The sequence below is a fragment of the Bombina bombina genome, chromosome 3 (genome assembly GCF_027579735.1).
Source record: "Bombina bombina isolate aBomBom1 chromosome 3, aBomBom1.pri, whole genome shotgun sequence".
NCBI lineage: Eukaryota > Metazoa > Chordata > Amphibia > Anura > Bombinatoridae > Bombina > Bombina bombina.
Window position 1 is genome coordinate 135,671,442 of NC_069501.1, and position 14,869 is coordinate 135,686,310.

The 14,869-nt window shown below is 36.0% G+C and overlaps 1 non-coding gene across 1 annotated transcript; it reads left to right on the forward strand.

Annotated features, from left to right (window-relative positions):
* Positions 1-7,613: 7,613 nt before the first annotated feature.
* LOC128654792 (small Cajal body-specific RNA 1) lies at positions 7,614-7,790 on the forward strand. The gene has a single exon (XR_008401516.1). It is a non-coding gene; the product is annotated as a small Cajal body-specific RNA 1 (non-coding RNA).
* Positions 7,791-14,869: the final 7,079 nt, after the last annotated feature.

The window sequence follows — 14,869 nt, forward strand, 5'->3', positions numbered from 1 at the left end:
TACCTCTTTATTGAGATATACTGCTTGCTAGAATGATACATGCAGCAGAATAATTTAGAGTAATTCCATACTATTATAAATGAGGGATACAATTTTTTATTACACAGTAAAAAAACATTGGGGCCTATTTATCAAGCTGTCAACCGCAAATATGCTGGAATTCCGCAGCATAATTGTGGAAAGCTTGATTCGCCTTATTTATCGAAGATGGAGCTGCTCCTCGCCGGATGGATGAAGATAGAAGATGCCATCTGGATGAGACTTCTGCGGGCTTGGATGAAGACTTCGGCCACTTAGTTGAGGACTTCTCCTGGCTTCTTGGAGGATGGATGTCGGATCTTCAAAACTGTACGTAAATCTTCTGGGGTTAGTGTTAGGATTTTTTAAGGGTTTATTGGGTGGGTTTTATTTTTAGATTAGGACTTGGGCTGCAATAGAACTAAATGCCCTTTTAAGGGCAATGCCCATCCAAATGCCTTTTCAGGGCAATGGGGAGCTTAGGTTTTTTTAGTTAGCTTTTGATTTGGAGGGTTGGTTGTGTGGGTGGTGGGTTTTACTGTTGGGGGGTATTTGTATTTATTTTATTTTTTTTACAGGTAAAAGAGCTGATTACTTTGGGGCAATGCCCCGCAAAAGGCCCTTTTAAGGGCTATTTGTAGTTTATTGTAGGCTAGGGTTTTTTATTTTGGGGGGGCTTTTTTATTTTCATAGGGCCCTTAGATTAGGTGTAATTAGTTTAATGCTTTGATCATTTCTTTTTTATGTTTTGTAACTTAGTGTTTATTTTTTGTGTAACTTAGTGTTTGTTATTTTTTGTAACTTAGTTTTTTGTAACTTTGTAATTTTTTAGAGTAGATTTAAATTATTTGAGTAGGGTTAGGTGTTTAAATATAATTTTTATTTAAATATAGCTTAATGTAATTTTAGTTTAAAAGTTAGGTTGGATTAATCATTAATTTAATATAGTTTATTGTAATTTTATTATAATAGTTAGGGTAGGTTAATTAATAGTTTAATATAGTTTAATGTAATTTTATTATAATAGTTAGGGTAGGTTAATTATTAATTTAATATAGTTTAATGTAATTTTATTATAATAGTTAGAATAGGTTAATTAGTAGTTTAATATAGTTTAATTTAAATCTAAAAGTAAGTTTAAATTTATTATAAGATAGGGATGAGTTAATATTTAATATAAAGTTAGCGGGTTGTTAGGTTTAGGGGTTAATAGGTTAATTTAGTTTATGGCGATGTGGTGGACTGGCGGTTTAGGGGTTAATACATTAATTTAGTTGCGGTGGGCTCTGGGAGTGGCAGGATAGGGATTAATAACTTTATGTAGGTGGCGGCAGTGTAGGGGGCGGCAGATTAGGGGTTAATAAGTATAATGTAGGTGGCGGTAGGCTCCGGGAGGGGAGGAATAGGGGTTAATAAGTTTATTAGAAAGGCGGTGGGCTCCGGGAGCGGCGGTTTTGGGGTTAATAACTTTATTTAGTTGCGGTGGGGTCCGGGAGCGGCGGGATATGAGTTAAACAGTTTAGTATAGTGAGGGTGTTTAGTGACAGTATAAAAATAAAGCTGGGAAAAAGCCAAAGAGCAGCGAGATCGATGACTGTTAGTTAACAACAGTCCACTGCTCACCACCCCGTACTTGGAGCGCGGCTTTTGACAGCTTTTTTGTTAAATATGGAGAACGTATTCAGGTCCGAGGCAGCAATGTTAGGCAATGTTAGGTGAGCGTATTGGTGCCGGCGAATGCAGCACAGTTGACGGCTTGATAAGTAGGCCTCTATAAGTGATCCCCAATTTACCTCAAGGGTCTGTCTTGGACCTACTAACTCTGAAATCAATAAAGTATAGGGAATTAGCTAATTGTCATGGCCACTCTTGGGCCTTAGCACAAAGAAAATAGCAATCTTCTGATAATATTAACTGATGAATACTTATAACAATAAATGCTGTATAATACATACACTAAGATCACCATCCATTATACTGATTTGGTAACCAAACATATCTACATATATCTTCAAAATCTGGTTAAGAGGCGACCAACAGAATGTCATGGAGTGAAAAGGAAGTGAAGATTATTGAGGCTGTAGGCTGCCTATCAATCAGAATGCTTAGTTTCTGTCATGTTAAATCACAATGTAATGAGCTGAGCTGTACCATTCTTCTTAGAGACTTAGCTAGAATAAAGTCCTAGGTGAGGGAATGTGAGAGGAGCATGCTAGTTAGTAGATGATTTTTCTGCATGCAATGGTAGTGATCTAGGATGTCTCCTAGGCCCCTATTTATCAAAGGTCTTGCGGACCTGATCCGACAGTGCGGATCAGGTCCGCAAGACCTCGCTGAATGCGGAGTGCAATATGCTCTCCGTATTCAGCATTGCACCAGCAGCTCACAAGAGCTGCTGGTGCAACGCCGCCCCCTGCAGACTCGCGACCAATCGGCCGCCAGCAGGGGGTGTCAATCAACCCGATCGTACTCGATCGGGTTGAATTGTGGCAATGTCTGTCCGCCTGCTCAGAGTCTTTGTGACCGCTGCTTCATAACTGCTGTTTCTGGCGAGCCTGCAGGCTCGCCAGAAACACGGGGCATCAAGCTCCATTCGGAGCTTGATAGATAGGCCCCCTAGTATGGAATTCATAAATCCTTAGAGTGATTGGAGGGTCAGCACATTTGGGTTATATGCTCAATTATCTACCCGTTCTGCCTCTGGAACTAAAATGACATGAGTTTACATTAATTTCGTATGACATATAAATTATTTAATTTTAAACCCCCGTGTATTGGTAGGCTATCAGTATACAGTGTTATCCATTGGTTATTAGTATAATCCCCATCTTTTAGATTGCCCAGATCAGCACACCCCCTGTCTCGGCCGCTGACAGTGAGACGGCATAAAGACAAAACCTTGGAGACACCATCAGTAATAGGGGCGTATTAGGCTAGGAAAGTATTTAGGGCATTAGCTAATCTCATCATCCCCACAAAAAACCTTGGGTAGCTTCAATAGAAGATAGGAGGACCCACTTCTAAACTATTTTAGCTAACTTTCTTGGATATGCCAGCTTGCTTGTAATACGGTATATAATTTTTTACATATGAATACTTGCTGAAATATCGGTATAAGTACCTGATAATCTGGAGTATACAAATAAACCTAAGGTTTGGTATATAGTCGGCTATACTATGGAGGCAGTGCAACCTAAAACATTTAAGGATCACAACAAATATATCTAATACCTTCAACATTTACTTCTTAGCTCCTTAACCTAGAAAAATAGGGAAACGGTATGAAAACCAGAGGGTTAGAAGGTAGGATTATATATTTAAGGATTCTAGCTACCTCTCCTACATGTGTCAAGACTGTCTAACACATAGGTATTACAATTTAAGACATCGTAGCATATATAATGGAGACAACAAACATGAACTTCTTATACAAGTGATATTGAAAAATATGGAATCAGAATAAAAACTGGAGGGTTAGGAATGAAATAGGATTACATATTTTAACTAAACGTCTCCTAGAACGCCCGGTTTAATAATTTTTTAGGCAGTTAATTGCTATACCAGATAAAAGTGTCTCTGTTCTAGCATAACAACTTGCGTAAGGGGAGTCCTAGACCTGGATTTTATCTTTAACTCTGAGTCTCAAGGCCCATAGAGCCCTAAATAGGGCACAAAGTTCCAGGTGGTTATGCTGCCATTTCAATACTTTGGATTCTAAATGCCGCCAGTTGTTTATGTGCCTCCGGTATTTGAAAAGCTCTTTTTCCGTATCAGGAGTCGGGATTGAATTGGTATAGTCAGCCGTGTCTGTGGGATTAGGGAAAGACAGAATTGTAGATCTAGCGTAAACTCCGCTCCATACCTGATAGTCAGCTGCCACAGCATGGGTGTCCCGTGGAGGGATAATGACTCTCCTCATGATAGACATATTTATAGTTGCACCAAACTGAGTTGGCCATCTTTCCATGTGCGGTTCGGAGCCTAACGTTCAAAAACTCTGCAAAATTTTTAAGCAGATCGGCGATAAATATCGCATACTATTCCAGAATGAGAATGGTAGCTATGAATGTTACAGATTAGCATCTATAATCAGCGGATTAAGTGCATCGCATCAGGAGCCCCAGATATTGCGACCTTTCATGTCTGCTGTCTAGACACGCCCCCCGGCTTTTTTTATTTTTTAATGGGCAGCAAAAGAGCTGATTGCCCTTTTAAGGGCAATGTCCATACAAAATGCTCCTTTAGGGGCAATGGGTAAATTCAATTTTTTTAGAGTTAGGTCTTTTTTTATTTTGGGGGGCTGGGTGGGTGGGGGTGTTTACTATTAGAGGTTAATTTGTATTTTTTATGTAATAGAGCTGATTTCATCAGGACAATGCACTACAAAAGGCCCTTTTAAGTGCTATTGGTAGTTTAGTGTTAGATTAGGGCGTGTTTTTATTTTGGGGTGGCTTTTTTGTTTTTCTAGGGGTCCTTTTTTCTGTAATCTTAGATTTTTTATTTTTTGTAATATTAGATTTTTTATTTTAATTTAATCTTAGTTTTTTTCTTTTAATGTAATGTTAGGATTTGTTTTTTTATGTTAAGTTAGGATTTTTTTATATTGGAAAGTTTTCATTATTTTTTTTAGGGAGATCTTTTTTTATTTTATTTAATTTGGGTTAATTTAGGGGGTATTTAGGTTAGGGGGCTTAGTGAGTAGAGTAATACTTTGCATTGTGGGGGATGGCGGTTTAGGGGTTAATATTTTAATTAGGTAAATTTGTGGCAAGGTGAATAGGGAGTCAAACTTATTTATTTTTGCCGCGTAAATCCTTGCGCTGAATATGTAATACCGACTTGTGACGCCGGTTCTATGTTAGTTTATGGGAGTAAAAACAGCTGCCGACGGGTAAAATATACGTGCCGCATTTGTATGCGATGCCATATATATGATAGCTAAATCCGTCTAAAAATAGTTGACGCTGCATATGTGATCGGGCTCCTAGTATCTGAAATAGCTGGTTGTGCTCATTGAATCCCCCAGCTATTAGTAGCATTTCAATACCTAACATAGATAACATTTGCATGTCTGCTTTACTTGCAGGATCAGTCCATGTAATGAAAATGTCCTAGAGAATATCAGCTACTATTTTCAATGAGCAGAATCAGTTATTTCAAACACAAAAACAAACATGAAGAAACAATTTCCAATATATTTAATACTTTGCAGTTGGTATAACTAGGCATTTGGAGCACATTAAGGATAAACACATTTACAAGGTTATTTATTTAGAAACAAACATTACCATTTTCATTATTATACAAAAAATAATGCATATTTTTATTTATGGTGAATATTATTTACAAACTACCAATAAATAACTCTATACGATTTTTTTAAAAAAGGTAGTAACAATGGTAACATTGCTCTGCGACAACTTGATAATTTTCAACCTTTGTTCTATATACTAAGATTTTATATACTGAAGGTCACGTGAAACATTAAAATTGTTAGGTTGAATGTCAAGGACTAATATTTATTTGACCATTCAAATGGCGTGTCAAGACTATTGGTCATATTTATCAAAGCGTCAATTTCAGTGCATTCGCCGGCGTCAATAGGCTCGACCAGACATCGCTGACACAGATCCACATACGATCCCCTTATTTATCAAAAAAAGTCAAAAACACGCGTGTGAAGTATGGCGCGATGAGCATCAGACTGTTCTTAACTAACAGTCATCGTTGACGCGGTTATTCAGGTTTTTCCCAACTTTATTTATACCATTTCATTACTGTCCATGAACAAGCACATTTCTCTAAAGCTAATCTTTTATTTTTCATCTGTTAATGTCCAAGAAATAGATAGATTTATACCTCAACAAACAATATCTCATAGAAAGTTATTTTTATATTTATTTGTTATACAAAAAAAATCTGTTATAAATGATTATTAATGCTAGAATTTGTACATACGGTATATCTTTGCACATACTTGTATATATATATATATATATATATATATATATATATATATATATTATATATATACCCCCTTCTCATAACACACTGGTGGTTCACATGTAGACTCAGGAGCAATGCCCCCTCTAACTTTTGCAAATAATTTTAACAGTGCAATTTTTGCCTTAAAGTACAACAATGGGTCTTGGGGATTTCTAGGGCTTGAGGGAGCTGAGATTGAGGGGTTTGAATATTTTTCCCCTCCATTCAGGTCCCTTAAGCCCTATAGCGATGCTGGGCTACTAGACCACCATTGATGCTGTGGTAAGTGAAGGGGGGTTAGCGCCAAATGTGCCTGTGCCCGTGGGATAATGATATACTTTAATTACTTATTTTGTACTCCTTTCCTATAATTTGAATATTGTGGGCTTTTCAATTCATATTAAACATGGCAGTGCAGATCCAGCTATATTCTACATCTACACAGTCATTGGCTGCACACTCTAGTAAACTCTTTATATCCATTCCTAATTGGCCTCAGCAGAAAAGGTAACCTAAGTTACAATATGGCGGCGCCCACTGCTTTATAGACATTAACTTTACACTTATTTTTTCAATATTTAAACTAACAGAATTTTTAAAAATACATGTACAAAGCATTCTCAGGCTAATCTTTACTCTGAATACAACATTCAATCAATAATTTATTTGGTGTTTAATGTCCCTTTAAACAAAGGTTACCAACAGAAACGGGTCATTATAGTAATATTAGTTTAATTTCCATGTCCTTTTAACCTGCAGTTCAGCTGCATCTAATTGCACTTACGAATAAATGAAAGGAGCTGTTATAACCTTAATATGATACACATTCTTGTGAGATTAAATAACCACGTGTCAAAATCACCTGTGACCAGAGCAGAGAACAGAAATGTTATTTTCAACAAGACAAACTATACTGATCCAGCACTTCATTCCTCATGTGAATAAAAAAAGGAAATAAATGAATAATTGTTTCTTCCAAATCAGCATTTTCAACTAAGGAACATAATTTTTTTCTGTTGCATTTAAAAGAGCGTTAAAAGTATCTTAGTTAAAAAAAAGGATTATCTAGTGCAAAAACATGATTTTAAGGCGTATTACTACTTAACAATAGAGCTTTAGTTTAGTTTTTATAAACCAGTGAGCAATCTGTCCCTAGTGATGAGTTGTGCACAAACATTCACTTCCTGTTAGTTTCAGAGTCAATTTTAACAGCTTTAAAGAACCACTCAATGCAGTAGAATTACATAATTAACAAGTACATAATAAAAAGACAATGCAATAGCACCTACTCTGGATTTCAAATAAGCAGTAGATTTTTTTATGACAAATTAATGTTTTCTCCCATTTTCCGGTCCTCTGTATCATGTGACAGACATCAGCCAATCACAGACTAGTATACGTATATATATATATATATATATATATATATATATATATATATATATATATATATATATATATAATGATAGTTGTGGGATAAGCACTCTCACCTCTACCTCAGTAAACGGTCAGGGTGACAGGAACAGTGGTTATTTACAGTATAAAGTAGATCGGCACTCACTGGACTTTGAAAAATCAAAATGTTTATGTGGTCAAAATGTGGTTTATTGTTGTGACGTTTCGGAGATCAAACCGTCCCCTTCATCAGACCAAAAAAAAAAGAAAAGAAATGATCTGATGAAGGGGGACGGTTTGATCTCCGAAACGTCACAACAATAAACCATGTTTTGTTTTTTTAAAGTCCAGTGAGTGCGGATCTACTTTATACTATATATATATATATATATATATATATATATATATATATATATATATATATATATGTGTGTGTGTGTGTGTTATATCATAACTATATTTATTATTATTCTGAGCGTATAGCATGTCATCAGGGTATCATATGCATTTATTTGCAATCAATTGATTTTTTAAGAGCTGGGCCAGTTTTCTCTCTGTACCTGTGTAACCCCTCCTGATTGCAATCTAGTTTTAAAAACCACCCCTACACAGGTGTTATAAAATTGGCTGACATATAAAATGACATTTCTTACTGAAAAAGAAATTCAAGAGAAGGAAGAAATACACTGAAAATAGCATGATGGTAAATAGGTGATTTTAATTTCTGCTGTATCTGAATTATGACAGTTTAATGTTATGTGGGCTATCCCTTTGAGCTATCATCTTAAGATTATATTGAATCAAACATCAATTCGAATTTTAAAATCATTGTCTAAAATATTACACTGTGTGTCCTAATGTCAGCATCAATGTTTAGCTTTAATACTAATTTCACCTATACATACTTTCAAAGTATAATACACAATGTAACAAATGGCACTTACAAGTTCTGATGAATGATCAATGACACAAGTATCGGGCAATTTGATTTGTTAGTGATAGTTTAAAATGTATATATGAATCAGATTGGCTGATGTCATAAATCATGTGATTATGCATATTTTAATCAAAAGTGGTTGAAAAATTCACTAGTGTGTGGGCTGTTTAGGAGTTTGCGTCATAATTGGCGCGAAAAGGGTTGCGTCAAAATTGGTGCAAAGTGGAGAGTGTGACTTGTTTTACATGGCTTAAACATGGTGCACATAGATTTTTCACAAAAAATAAAATGGAAGTTAGCTATATTATGTTGTGTATTTATTTCATTTTTATCTCTATATTAGTGCAACAAGTTTGGGGCAAAACTTTTCAACAAATTTGGAGAAATAATATTTTCCCCTTGCTTTGTAATGAGAGACAAATTTGTAACATAATCCATAAGTAGTAATGTATTTTTCATTTTTATCCCTAGATCTACTAGTGCACCAAATGTGATTTAGAAAGGGTATACAATTTTAATAGAGTTTCTAATTTACTTTTATTATGTAATATACTTCATTCTCTTGCAGCATCGAACATATGCTTTCTGTGTTTTCAGACTCCCATTGATTTCTATGGCATCCACAGCCTCAAGGCTGACGGATTGAAAACTATGTACGCTGTTAAATGTTTGATACATTTGGAAAAGGGTCAAATAGAGTCGAATCTGAATTAGAAACATCTGTAATGATGCAAGCATCGATCTGCTTCAGATTGAGATCGCGGGAGCATATATTACGTCACAAATTTCAACTTTTGCCGATCTTGACGCTTTGATAACTATGGCGGATCAATCTCGCGACAAATATGATGCGGGATTCAAACATATTTTCAGTTGATAAATATGCCCCTAAAGCCCATCCCTACTTCTGCATTGTTTAGGGAACCAATGAAACTGAAAGTTTTAGGCAGATCTCACAGAGAGCAGAATGGAATATTAAAGAATTGGTGCAGCAAGAGAAAATGCTTGTAAACACAAGTCTGAAGAAGTAATGAGAAAGGAATAAATGAGGTAGAATTAGTCAGTATTAAGCAAAGGGCTATATTTTTGTCTTTTTTGTGAACGAAGAGTAGTACCTTTAAAGGACCATTGAATAGAATAGAATTGCATACTTAAAGGGACATGAAACCCAAAATGTTTCTTTCATGATTCAGATAGAGAATACAATTTTAAACAACTTTACAATTTACTTCTATTATTTAATTTGCTTCCTTCTCTTGTTATTCTTTGCTGAAAGCTTTATCTAGGAAAGCTCAGGAGCAGCAGAGAACCTAGGTTCTAGCTGTTGATTGGTAGCTGCATATACTGTATATATTGATTGTGATTGACTCACCCTTGAGTTCAGTTAGTAACCATTAGTGCATTACTGCTACTTCAACAAATGATACCAAGAGAATGAAACAAATTAGATAATAGAAGTAAATTAGAAAGTTGTTTAAAATTGTATGCTCTGTCTGAATAATAAAAGAAAAAAAATTGGGTTTCATGTCCCTTTAACAAATGCATAATAAATGCTAATGCAATAACACATTAAATTTAAAAATGTGCAGCAGTTTTTTTTCTGATGAATTTCAAAGATTCCTTTCATTTCTCTGTCCTTTGTATCACATGACACCTGTCAGCCAATGGCAGACTCGTATATGTTTATGAGCTGGGAAGTCTCGCCCATGCTCATTAGCAGACCATGCACAATCTTACAAGAATAAGCAGATGTCCTTCTGTCAGACCTGAAAAAAGTAAGCAAGTTTGTCATGAAACCATTAAAGAGACAGTAAACACCTTATAATTACAGAACATCTCTGTTGTGTTGTCAGCCAAGTCAACATTTAAAAAAAAATAAAATAACATCCTTTTTACTGCAATTATTTTTAAATAGCTAAACTCCACTCACCATTTGCCTTATTTGAAGGAGACAATCTGGGCTTTAGTCCACACATGACAAAGCTAGCCACTGTCATAAGTTTAATATAAAATGCATTATTTTGCAGTTGTTATCTAAAAAATTTATTAGGAATAGATATGTAGCAGAGTTAGCCTTGATAAGTCAGCAGGGTGTATTTTAAGTTCTGAGAAATAGAAATTTTCTAAATTTCCAGAGCTAAATTACGCAAAAGGGGGCAAAATAAACAATGAAAAAATATTGCAAAGTAGTTTCCTTACATGTAACTAAAAATATCAAGGTGTTTACTGTCCCTTTAAGTGTGATGTATAAAATGTTATACATTGTTACAAACACTGCTCCCATAATGAGCTAGATTAAATGTGCATCTTTTTTAGGATAGGGTATTTTTTATTTTTACTTACAAAAGAGCTATATCACTGATGACCTTTTGAGGGCATCTTTTTTTTAGGATAGTTTTTTTTAAAGATAGGTTTTATATTTGGGGGTGAGGGGTTACTTTGGTTTTAGTTTAGGGATTTTTGTTCTGCAAAAGAGGTAATCACTTCAACTAGGGCACTGCCCGACAAATGTCTGTTTCAAGGCAATTTTTAGAGTACTCTTTAAGTGCTAGTATAGGGTTTTTTAAGAGGACTTTAGTTATAAGATAAGCCTTACTGGTTGTTTTTTATTTTTGATAATGTTTGTTTATTTTTTGAAATGGAAGTTTTTTATTTTTTTGTAATGGTAGGATTTTTATTTTTCAAACTTAGGGGGTGGTAGGTTTGGAGTCTTAGGGGATTTAGCTGTTAGGAGCTTAGGGGTTATTTTGCGTTGGGGGGGGGTTGTAGCGGTTAGGGGTATTTTGTGATGGGAGGTTTGGGAACCTAGGGGGTTAATAGGTTAGGGGGGTATTTTTCAAGTGGGGTTGTGGCGTTTAGGGGATTTCTTGATCACAGAAGTAAATTGGATTGATTTTTTTTATTTCAGACTCTATCTCAAGGGTTTTCAAACCTGTCCTCAGGCCTCCCTTACAGGTCATATTTTTAGGATATCTGAACTGGAGCACAGGTGAAATAATCAGCTCCTTAGTAAACATGGTTATTGATCTGCTCTCACCCAAGCCAAGGCAATCCTGAAAATCTGGCCTGTTAGGGAGGCCTGTGGACAGGTTTGAAAACCCCTGCACTATCTGAATCAGGAAATTTAGAAAAGACACTAACCTATAGTTGTTTGTAATTAATTCTATTACAGCTACAACAACCTTAATCTGCTTTTTGATATGTCTTTTGTTCTGTTGTGATCTATCAAGTGAAAAAAATTATATTCTCTGTACTCAAAAACGTGAGAAACCTTTGGCGGAACACGTTTATAAAATGTCAGCTCCACAAAATAAAATTGTTACATATAATTTATGTGTAAATCGCACAGAAAAATCCTGATAGTGAAGATTAAATGTCAAATCAAATTTGAGATGGGAAAATAATGACAAATCTCAGGATATTTTACTTCAGCTTTGTAGATTATTTTTCTGTTCAAGGGAAGTGTAAAGATAAGATCGATTTTCTGGACTTTTGTTAATTGTATCACTTATTAGTTACTATTAATATTTCAGTTTTGTTTTCTCCAGGGCGATTGTTTGTCTTGTATTCTCACAAATCTAGAAGAAATCAATGAATTCATTTGACAGTCTAATAGTTCAAAGCTGAAAAGCCTAACAGGAAAATGAAACCTTCCATTTAAACATAGGCTTTATTCAGCTATATTGGCACACAGTAACCCAAGAGAGGCATTAAACAACTGGAGGAAACTGTTGCTATTCTGAAGAAAGCCCAACTGACCTATTTGTACTTGACTAAAAAGTAAAAAAATGGTTACTGGGCATTCTGTGTAGATGCTCCTGGGTAAAATAAAATGTGATTTGTTGCAAATATTCTTGAAATTTCTGTTACCTTTTGCAGCATATAATAATTTGTCACTTAACCTGAGCTTTTTTGTCCTAAAAAAGGTTCCTGCAAATTGTTTTATGACATTACCAGAAAGTAAATCCAATATGAAGCTATAAATAATGCATACTTTCATTTATCATGACAATTATTTAAAGAATGCCAAGAAATAACTTTACAATATTTTAATAAAGGACAAAACGATGACAAAATCTTTCTGCCACAACATTCTAAACCTTTTCAGCCCTTGTTTAATATTTAAGAATTCGATCACATGACAAGCTCATGGTATAGATAAATGCCATCTTAAAGGAAAAGTTTTTCAGATGACTCACTATAAACTATCTATCTACTTCTGTTTAGTATGCACAATACTAATACATAACTCTTTAATATTTTAGGAAAGGGCGTAACTATGGTAAAGTTTATCTGTCACAAGTTTCTAACTCTATTTAGCCCTTGTTTCACATTTAGGAATCCCCTGACATGGAAAGCTCATGTTATATAGGAAAGCTAGAATAAGGCTTTTATTAATATTCCCTTCTTTAAATTCCTTGCTCAGACTTCTCTCAATGAACTGCCCAAATATCTACTTCTGTTTTGCATTCACAATGTCTTCAGCTATAAGTGGGAAATTTATTGCACAACCAACACCTGGGGTTGGTTCCAGACTATACCACTTGGGGTGCAAAAAGGAGTGTGTTGCACATTTAAAAAAAAAAAAACCCCATTAACATGCAAAATGGAATTGGTCCAAAATTGAGCACTCTAGAATATGTGTACCCAAAACGTAGATTGAAATCTACCAGTAGATCTCTAAGGGGCCTATTTATTATTGTGCGAGTGGACATGATCCGATATTGCAGATCATGCGCTGTCGGCATTTATCATTGCTCCAGCAGTTCTTGTGAACTGCTGGTGCAATGCCGCCCCCTGCATATTCGTGACCAATCGGCCGCTAGCAGGGGGTGTCAAACAATGTGATTTCTGTCTGCCGCATCAGAGTAGGCGGACAAGTTATGTAGCAACAGTCTTTAGAACGGGGCATCAAGCTCCATACAGAACTTGATAAAATGACCCCTAAATGTTGATTGGTAGATCACACAACATCTTCTTCATTGGCTCATATTAAAATAAATATAAAAATGTGTTTTGTACAAGTATATTCTGCACCAATACAGTGGCTTCAATTAAATACAGGGTGATTCATCACAAGAATATTATTCCCTGTGTTATAACAAAGATTAATTTTGCATGCACAGATTTACTTAAATTTAGCTCATACACTGTGTGCAGAATTATTAGGCAAATGAGTATTTTGACCACATGATCCTCTTTATGCATGTTGTCTTACTCCAAGCTGTATAGTCTCGAAAGCCTACTACCAATTAAGCATATTAGGTGATGTGCATCTCTGTAATGAGAAGGGGTGTGGTCTAATGACATCAACACCCTATATCAGGTGTGCATAATTATTAGGCAACTTCCTTTCCTTTGGCAAAATGGGTCAAAAGAAGGACTTGACAGGCTCAGAAAAGTCAAAAATAGTGAGATATCTTGCAGAGGGATGCAGCACTCTTAAAATTGCAAAGCTTCTGAAGCGTGATCATCGAACAATCAAGCGTTTCATTCAAAATAGTCAACAGGGTCGCAAGAAGTGTGTGGAAAAACCAAGGTGCAAAATAACTGCCCATGAACTGAGAAAAGTCAAGCGTGCAGCTGCCAAGATGCCACTTGCCACCAGTTTGGCCATATTTCAGAGCTGCAACATCACTGGAGTGCCCAAAAGCACAAGGTGTGCAATACTCAGAGACATGGCCAAGGTAAGAAAGGCTGAAAGACGACCACCACTGAACAAGACACACAAGCTGAAACGTCAAGACTGGGCCAAGAAATATCTCAAGACTGATTTTTCTAAGGTTTTATGGACTGATGAAATGAGAGTGAGTCTTGATGGGCCAGATGGATGGGCCCGTGGCTGGATTGGTAAAGGGCAGAGAGCTCCAGTCCGACTCAGACGCCAGCAAGGTGGAGGTGGAGTACTGGTTTGGGCTGGTATCATCAAAGATGAGCTTGTGGGGCTTTTTCGGGTTGAGAATGGAGTCAATATCAACTCCCAGTCCTACTGCCAGTTTCTGGAAGACACCTTCTTCAAGCAGTGGTACAGGAAGAAGTCTGCATCCTTCAAGAAAAACATGATTTTCATGCAGGACAATGCTCCATCACACGCGTCCAAGTACTCCACAGCATGGCTGGCAAGAAAGGGTATAAAAGAAGAAAATCTAATGACATGGCCTCCTTGTTCACCTGATCTGAACCCCATTGAGAACCTGTGGTCCATCATCAAATGTGAGATTTACAAGGAGGGAAAACAGTACACCTCTCTGAACAGTGTCTGGGAGGCTGTGGTTGCTGCTGCACGCAATGTTGATGGTGAACAGATCAAAACACTGACAGAATCCATGGATGGCAGGCTTTTGAGTGTCCTTGCAAAGAAAGGTGGCTATATTGGTCACTGATTTGTTTTTGTTTTGTTTTTGAATGTCAGAAATGTATATTTGTGAATGTTGAGATGTTATATTGGTTTCACTGGTAAAAATAAATAATTGAAATGGGTATATATTTGATTTTTGTTAAGTTGCCTAATAATTATGCACAGTAACAGTCACC